The sequence below is a fragment of the Rhinopithecus bieti genome, unplaced genomic scaffold (genome assembly GCF_001698545.2).
Source record: "Rhinopithecus bieti isolate Rb0 unplaced genomic scaffold, ASM169854v2 scaffold_9981, whole genome shotgun sequence".
Lineage (NCBI taxonomy): Eukaryota > Metazoa > Chordata > Mammalia > Primates > Cercopithecidae > Rhinopithecus > Rhinopithecus bieti.
This window is the reverse complement of record NW_016806838.1, coordinates 51,030-59,008: the sequence shown is the minus strand read 5'-3', so window position 1 is coordinate 59,008 and position 7,979 is coordinate 51,030.

Genomic DNA, 7,979 nt, shown 5'->3' with positions numbered 1-7,979 from the left:
AGTTTTCATGTATATGTCTTTTTTTTTTCTTTTTTTCTTTTTTTTGAGATGGAGTCTCGCTCTGTCGCCCAGGGTGGAGTGCAGTGGCATGATCTTGGCTCACTGCAACCTCCACCTCCTGGGTTCAAGCAATTCTCATGCCTCAGCCTCCCAAGTAGCTGGGATTACTAGTGCACACCACCATGCCTGGCTAATTTTTGTATTTTTAGTAGAGACGAGGTTTCACTACGTTGACCAGGTTGGTCTTGAACTCCTGACCTTAAAGTGATCCACCCGCCTTGGCCTCCCAAAGTGCTGGGATTACAGGCATGAGCCACCGTGCCTGGCCATATATGTGTTCATTACATATGTTGTTACTGATTGAGACAGGGTTTCTGCCATTTAAAGCCTAGACCTCAAATATGTTATCTTATGTTCATGGACAGTAATGAAATCTAATGGAGTATTAAGTTAACTCAAACAAGAGAACCACAAACCAGACTCCAATGAGGAAGTCTGCAAATTATTTTTCATGCTGCTGGCATTGGGCATTAACTGGTCATAGTTGGCCCACAGGCTTTATAAATCAGTTGCCTATTCATTGTTAGGGGGAAACAAACGTTTTCCTACATATTCTTCACAAATTGTTAAATATCCTGGGTATGGATCAATATCTATCACAAGAGTATGCTATGATTGGTAACCGTTTTGAGTAAAACCATCACAGGATATGCTGTTTAATAATCTGCCACTGAAAATACAGACATAGATTAGTGTTGTGTGCATATGTGTGTGTGTACCACAATATCAAGAGATACTTACTTTTTCTCATGAATATGTTTATTCATTACAATTGATTTAGGTTATGTGTGTGAGCAGGGGATGGGAAATCCACGGGGTGATATTGATAATGATACATCTTTTCTCTTGGGGGAGAGAAGTATGAAAGCTAGCATTATATTACAGAATCAGAGAACACTCTGCATATGTGCATAGTGTTTGTCTATCTTGAGTAAATTATTCTTAGAATACCGTATTTCCATTTTCTAAACAGAGAAGGGTATTTAGGCACAATGCTATAAGGTGGCTCTTTTTTTTTTTTTTTAATGGAGCAACCATTTAGAGAAAATCAGGCAAAGACTAGGCAGATAATTTTAGTGCAAGCAGGCTTTTGCTTCAGTACCCGAGATAATTGTCTCAATCTCCTTTTTACTCTGCAGGGTCACAGATGTCAAAAGGCATTCCCATATGCAAGTGGAAATTGTGCAATACATAGTTTAGAAATTATGTGTCTTGTACTAAAAGAAAATCAGGTAGACCTATATGCCATAATAATTATAAAAATTATACTAGCATTTATTTGGTTATATTAATATGTGATTTGTATTAACTAGTTTTACTAATTACCTAATTACTGCCTGCTAGGGTAATTACTTATCTTGATTAGATGAATGTTGAAAGGTGAACTTATAGTTATACATTTGGTAATCATTTTTCTATCAAGAATAATAATACTGAGGGCAGATGCTCAATCCATTTAATACTCTGACTGATTGTCGAGCCAGAAGGACATTACAAGGTGTAGTTCATAAAACTAGTGGAACTAAATAGAAGATTGAAGCAAATAGGTATGCATCAGAAGCACTTAGTGATGTTCCCTTGATAAAAAGGAGCATTAAAATGGATGGCTTGAAAGTCACTTTTAAAAAGGTATAGTGGAAAAGCCAAGATTTTGGCACCAGACGGAGTTGAGTTTGAATCTTAGCTTCCTATAGCTTGAGGAAAGCAACCTGACCTCTTTAAGCCTCATGTTCCTATTCTGTATAGTGCAGATATCGTATTTAATGTCAACTTCTAGTATTGTTGTGAGGAGTGAATTAAACAATGTGTGTAAAGTGTCTGGAACTGAGGAAGCCTCTTTTAAATCTACTGTGTTCTACTCTAAGTAAGATTTGGGTTTCATCATCTTGATATATTGTTTGACTATTGATAATAAATCAAGTTTTGAAATAGAAGTTATTAGAATGACTGGTAATGTGAAGAAGAGAGGATTCTCATTAGAAGTGTGCCTTAACTGCTTACCTCTACTATCACCAACCCTAAAATGTCCTGGTTATAGAAGACAGGCATACACTTCCACATAAGCATCACTTGTGTGAATATAAACATCCTGAAAGTCGAAACTTGGTCCCTTTTAACTCTATATCTTCAGAACTTACACACCCAGTACAGTCTGCTTAAAGAATATTTGTTCATTGGATAAAGGAATTAACAGATGAGTATCTGTCTAGATGTTTATGTAGCAAATGCATCATATCCTTTGTGTTTTCCGTGGCTCTGAAGTTCATTTTGCATTCACAGAGTTCATCTGTGTTCCTGGGATAATAAGGCATTATCTCTGTGGGCATTATCTCTCTGACATTTTGCATGTCAGTGACTGCATGAATTGGTGTGATTTACAGTGAACCATTCTTATCAATGTAACGTTCAATAATGAAATACATCTTGTCTCCCTCCTGTCACCACAGGTATGCAATTTATTTTGCATTCTGGTTCCTTACTGTTCCCAGTCTGCTGCTGCAGGCCGGCATGGCTGATCCTGAGACCAGTCCAGAAACAGGGACCCACTCATCCCAGAGGGGAGGTTGGGTGCATCTTTCTTAGTTTGTGCAAGGGCTCTCTCTTCCCACATTGAAGTGCTAGCTGTGGGGATTCAAAGGAGAGTAAGACAAAATCACTCCTTAAAAGAGTCCAATGGACAAGACAAACAACCAAATGAGTGATTGCAACAATGCAATAAATGTTCATGAGAACTATTCCAGCACAGAAGAGGACCTTGCCCAACACTTCCTGAGATAACCTATTAGGAGGCATGCAGGCAACCTTTGAATGTCTTGTAAAGTGAAGAGCTTACTGGGTGGACAAGAGGGAAGGGCTAGTCCAACAAGTATCCTTGAGAGAGTCTGTACCATTTAGTACACTCCCTGCCAGCCCTCTCAAACGTGTAGATCACAAGAAAAAGGTAGAGAGTGTGAGCATCAATAACTGCAAGTAACACACGCATGGAGATGGTGTGAAGTTGAGTGTGAATACTACCACCAGTGGTCATGGTGCACTGACAATTGCAGATACCACCATTCACCCTGATGGATGGAAATTGGAATAAAACACAAAGGGCGAGGGGTGATTACTTGGACAATTTGTTTTATGAATGAATTTTTTCTTTTATGAAGCAATTGTTTTATATAGCAAGATGTTCCTTAGTGCATTTGGTGGGAATAGGGTTGCATGTGACATTTCGGTGATGCACTGAGATTCTATAGAGAGGTATGCCTACACAGTTCCTGAATTCTTGTTTCACAAAAGGTCACAGAGGTCCCTCAGTCCATAGGTCAGAAACACTGCTGGCTATTAGTTTCTCACTTAACCTACTGAACTGTACTCAGTCTTTGCTTCCAGCTCTCACACAGACAAACAAATAAATAAACAGAATGGGATCTTGCATTTTATGCAACACAAGCAGAGGGTGAAGAATTATTTTGTTCTTTTTTTTTTTCAAGAGCTTTTAGGTAAGATTCCAATCATTTCTAATACCATTTAAAAGCCCTTTAAGGAGCAGCCTTCTCTCCCAGTAATTGACAGCCAAGACAACACCATGGGGGAAAGGAGGTGGAGAGGGACTGAGGTGTAGATGTACTTGACTGAAAAGCCTTTAAATTATGTTGTCAAAAAATTACAGCAACACCATTTTAAATGCTTTTCCTCCTATAATGCCCTTTCCTCCAATCCTAATATCTCTACTTTTGTTTGCTTTGTGTGATCCACCTACAAGATAAGGTTATGTTGTGTTTTGGGGGTCAATTCTTACAATGTCAAACAGAGATCCCAACACTCCAGGCAGAGAATATTGGCTGCTAGTATAAGAGATAGTGTGTGGATTCCTGTTAACTATTTACCTGCTTTCAGGAACTCGCCTCTAACTGTACTGAGTTGTTATTGTGTGCTGAAAGTACCTTGAGCTTATAAAGTAGTCCTGATTTGAATTCTCCAGTAATGCTTTCCTTGGGGATTCACTCTGAAAATCTGAGGAAGTAAGAGAAATAGGCAAAGTAAGGCAGGAGGGGCTTCGAAACTCACTGCATTTAGAGACGATCTGACGGTAGCTGAAAAGTCAAGGCACTTCTTGGTCTAGAATGAGCATCCCCGTAGGGAGATTTCAAACAGAGGCCATTTACACACTCAGCACGTGAGCAGAAATGTTGCCATCAGTAAGGAGGACCTTCACGTCAAAGCATTAGGAGCAGGAAGGACCTAAGAGGATGCGGATGCTGCCCCCTGGTTTCTCACATCCTTAGAGACCCCGAGATGCAGATTCTCTTAGGGGCTGATGAGTCCTATGGACTTAGTGTCAACCTCAGAGGCTCTCTGCCTAAGGTTGCTGCATTTGTCCATCTGTTCATCCATTTACTCATGAAACTTTGAGTATCTACAATGTATCAGGCTTTGTGCTAGGTACTAAGTGCTCTGTGTTTTAGAGCCTTGTGTTTTATAATCTAGACATTCAAGGGTATCACATACTTGTTTGTTGCCAGTAGAAATTCAGGACTTCCAGTCTCAGTCAATCCCTTAATGCCTCTTGTCATTCCTTTGACTTATTGGTGAACTCTTCTCCGAGAGTTATTTCAACTCTTCTTCACTCTCTTTGAGCCGACTCTTAATCTCTGAGCTTGCACATTTTGGCAAACTATCATAAAATTAATCCTTCCCTCCTATATCCTTGAGAAAATCGAGGCCGAGAGGTTTGTGACAGAAACTAGTTAGTTATTCACGAAAACGTTTCTTGTTTCCTACTGGAAACACTTTTTCAACTTCACTTGCAGTCTGGTGTGGCCATATGACTGAATTCCAGCTAGTGTAATGTGGGCAGAAGTGATGTATTTCATTGCCAACCCTGGTTAATAAAAACCGTTCTAAGCTTGATCCTCCATTCTTTCTCCCATCTTCCAGTGGAATAGAGAGAACTCTTGAGAACTCAGAGAAGGGCAAAGCCATAAAATGGAAAAAGCCTAGGTGCCTGAGTCACTACTTGGAGGAGGGCCGACTGTGTGGACACCTGTACTGGATGTTGTGAAGGGGGAAGTAAACATTGTCTAGCCACTGAAATTTTGGGATTGTTTGTTGCAGCACATATCCTACTCTGACTAACTCAAGATAATGACCTCACTCAACTTTCCCCTACATATCCTACTAGTTCACTTTATTTTTCCTGTCTTTCCCTGCACTAGAATTCAAACTCCACAGGGGCAAAAATTTCTATTTGTTTTGTTCACTGGTATATCACAAGCACTTAAAATGGTGTCTGGCATATAGTGGGTGCCCAATAAGTATTTGCTGAATGAGTGAATACGTTCAAGAATGTGGCTGCTTCTCCGTAAGTCTACTTCTGTCTTCTCTGGGTCTTCCCATTGTCAAATATTCTTTCACTGTGTCATGTTTCTTTTATTTCTCCCTTTCTATTGCCTATATTCCCTCAGCACTTGGTCTGTTCCATCCTAAAAACATTCTTCCTGGACCTCATATCTTTTTCTTAGCAGTTACTCTATGTATCCGTCCCTCCCTCTATATGTGCTAATTTTTAAAAAAGTCTGCAATAGGCTGGGAGTGGTGGCTCACACCCGTAATCCCAGCACTTTGGGAGGCCAAGGTGACCAGATCACCTGAGGTCAGGAGTTTGAGACCAGCCTGGCCAGCATGGTGAAACCCTGTCTCTACTAAAATACAAAATTAGCCAGGCGTGGTGGTGAGCACCTGTAATCCCAGCTACTCGGGAGGCTGCGGCAGGAGAATGATTTGAACCGGGGAGGTGGAGGTTGCAGTGAGCCGAGATCACACCACTACCCTCCAGTCTAGGTGACAGAGTGAGACCCCATCTCAAAAAAAAAAAAAAAAAAAAAAAAGGCTGCCATAACTGTCTCTACCTCCCCATCTCCTAGTCACTTTGCAAGATACTGCGCCTCACTGAAACTCTTCCTGAGGAGGCCAGACTAGGTCATTTGCTTGTTTGCTCTCAAATCCATTCTTTGCTTTCTCCTGTTCAACTCTATTTTGCAGGGAACACTGCCATTGTCCGCTGGCTTCCAGGTAGGTTCAACTATGGGGTGCACTAGCAGAAGATTGGAGGGGAGGAGGAGGAGAGAAGCTAGGGTATTTCTCCCTTTCTGTCCTACTTTTGTTGTTTTCTTTGGCCATGGCTATGTCTTCTCTTTGGCTATAGCCCCCTCACAAAGCCCTTTCTGTGGTATCAGTTACTATAGGACAATCCCACAGCACTCTAACTTTAGCTGGGGTGACCCCAGATCTGGACCAAGGTAACATCACTCCTCTCATTGTCCTGCAGCCCTAGGGATAATGGTAGCTTCTTGCTGTTAATAATCTCTGGATTGGTTTATCATTCCCTATTTGGCTTTTCAGCTTTTCCATCACTGGTGTAACCACTTCCCTGTGTTGTATTTTCTTTGTTTGAAATACCTGGTACTGTGGACTGAATTGTGTGCCCCCACCCCACATTTATATGTTGAAGTCCTAACCCCCAATGTGATGGTATTTAGAGATGGAGCCTTTGGGAGGTAATTAGGTTAGATGAGGTCATGAGGGTGGGGCCTTCATGAGTAAATTAGTACCCTTATATGAAGAGACACTAGAGAGCTTTCTTCTCTCTCTCTTTTTGCCGTGTGAGGACACAATAAGAAGGTGGCCATCTGCAAGTCAGGAATAGAAGCCCTCATGCTGTTACCCTGATCTCAGACTTCTAGCCTTTGGAACTGTGAGAAGATAAATTTCTGTTGTTGAAGCCACCCATTCTGTGGTATTTTGTTATGACAGCCTGAGGTGGCTTCTCTTTTCCTGATTAGACCTTGACTGATATAGTCATCAATAATTTTCAATTCTTACTTACTTTATTTTACTACATTTATCCTTGTTGAAAATTGTTTTTAACCTTAGTAAACTTTCTTTCTCTGGTTTATATGTTGTCACTCTCTCTTGGTTCTTCTCCTACCTGTCGGACAATTCTTTCTCAGTTTTTCTCTAGCTAATTTTCTTTCATCGTCTCTTAAATATTCTTTGGATTTTAACCTTCTCACGTTACATGTTCTCCTTGGGCTACTTCATCAGATTCAATGGTGTTAATCAAGTGATTCTCAAATCTGAGCTTCAGTTCAGATCTCTCTTCTGAGTTCTAGAACTATTTATTCAACTATCTTCTAGATATCTCTGCCTGGATGTTGGATTCAGCATATGAAAATGCTCATTAATCTGTCCCCAAACCTTCACTACTTGTGTTTCCTTTCCTTGTGAATGAAGTCTAACAAAAGTCAGGAATCTAAAAGTTGTACGTGGCTCCTGATTCTCCTACCTGACCCAACTGTGTTTTAATGGGTCTTTACTTATAACAGTGTCACTCAAGCCTTTTCCTTGTTCTATATCCCCATCATTAACGATTTAGTTCAAATACACATCTTCTCTTTCATTTACTATGGCACGAAACTCTGTTTTGTTCTCTCTGCTTCTACTTTTGCCTCACCTCTCCATCCATGTTCCATATCGCCACCAGATTGATTTTTTCTTAAAAACAAATCTGATCATGTTATTTCTTTGTACAAAACAATTCAAAGGTTTCCCACTACCTCATGAATAAACTCATGTGTGGCAAACAAAGTTTTTCAGTGCTAGTATTTCTTGGTTACTGGAACTATAAATATCTCCCGCCACCTCCTTTAACGATGAGAGTGTGGAGGGGGCTCTGTGGCATGCATTTAGCTTTTCGCATCTTGTGGATCTGTTTTCCTCTAAGTCCTTGGAGTTTTTTTTCTTTTCTTTTTTTTTTTTTGAGACGGAGTCTTGCTGTGTCGCCCGGATTGGAGTGCAGTGGCCGGATCTCAGCTCACTGCAAGCTCCGCCTCCCGGGTTTACACCATTCTCCTGCCTCAGCCTCCGGAGTA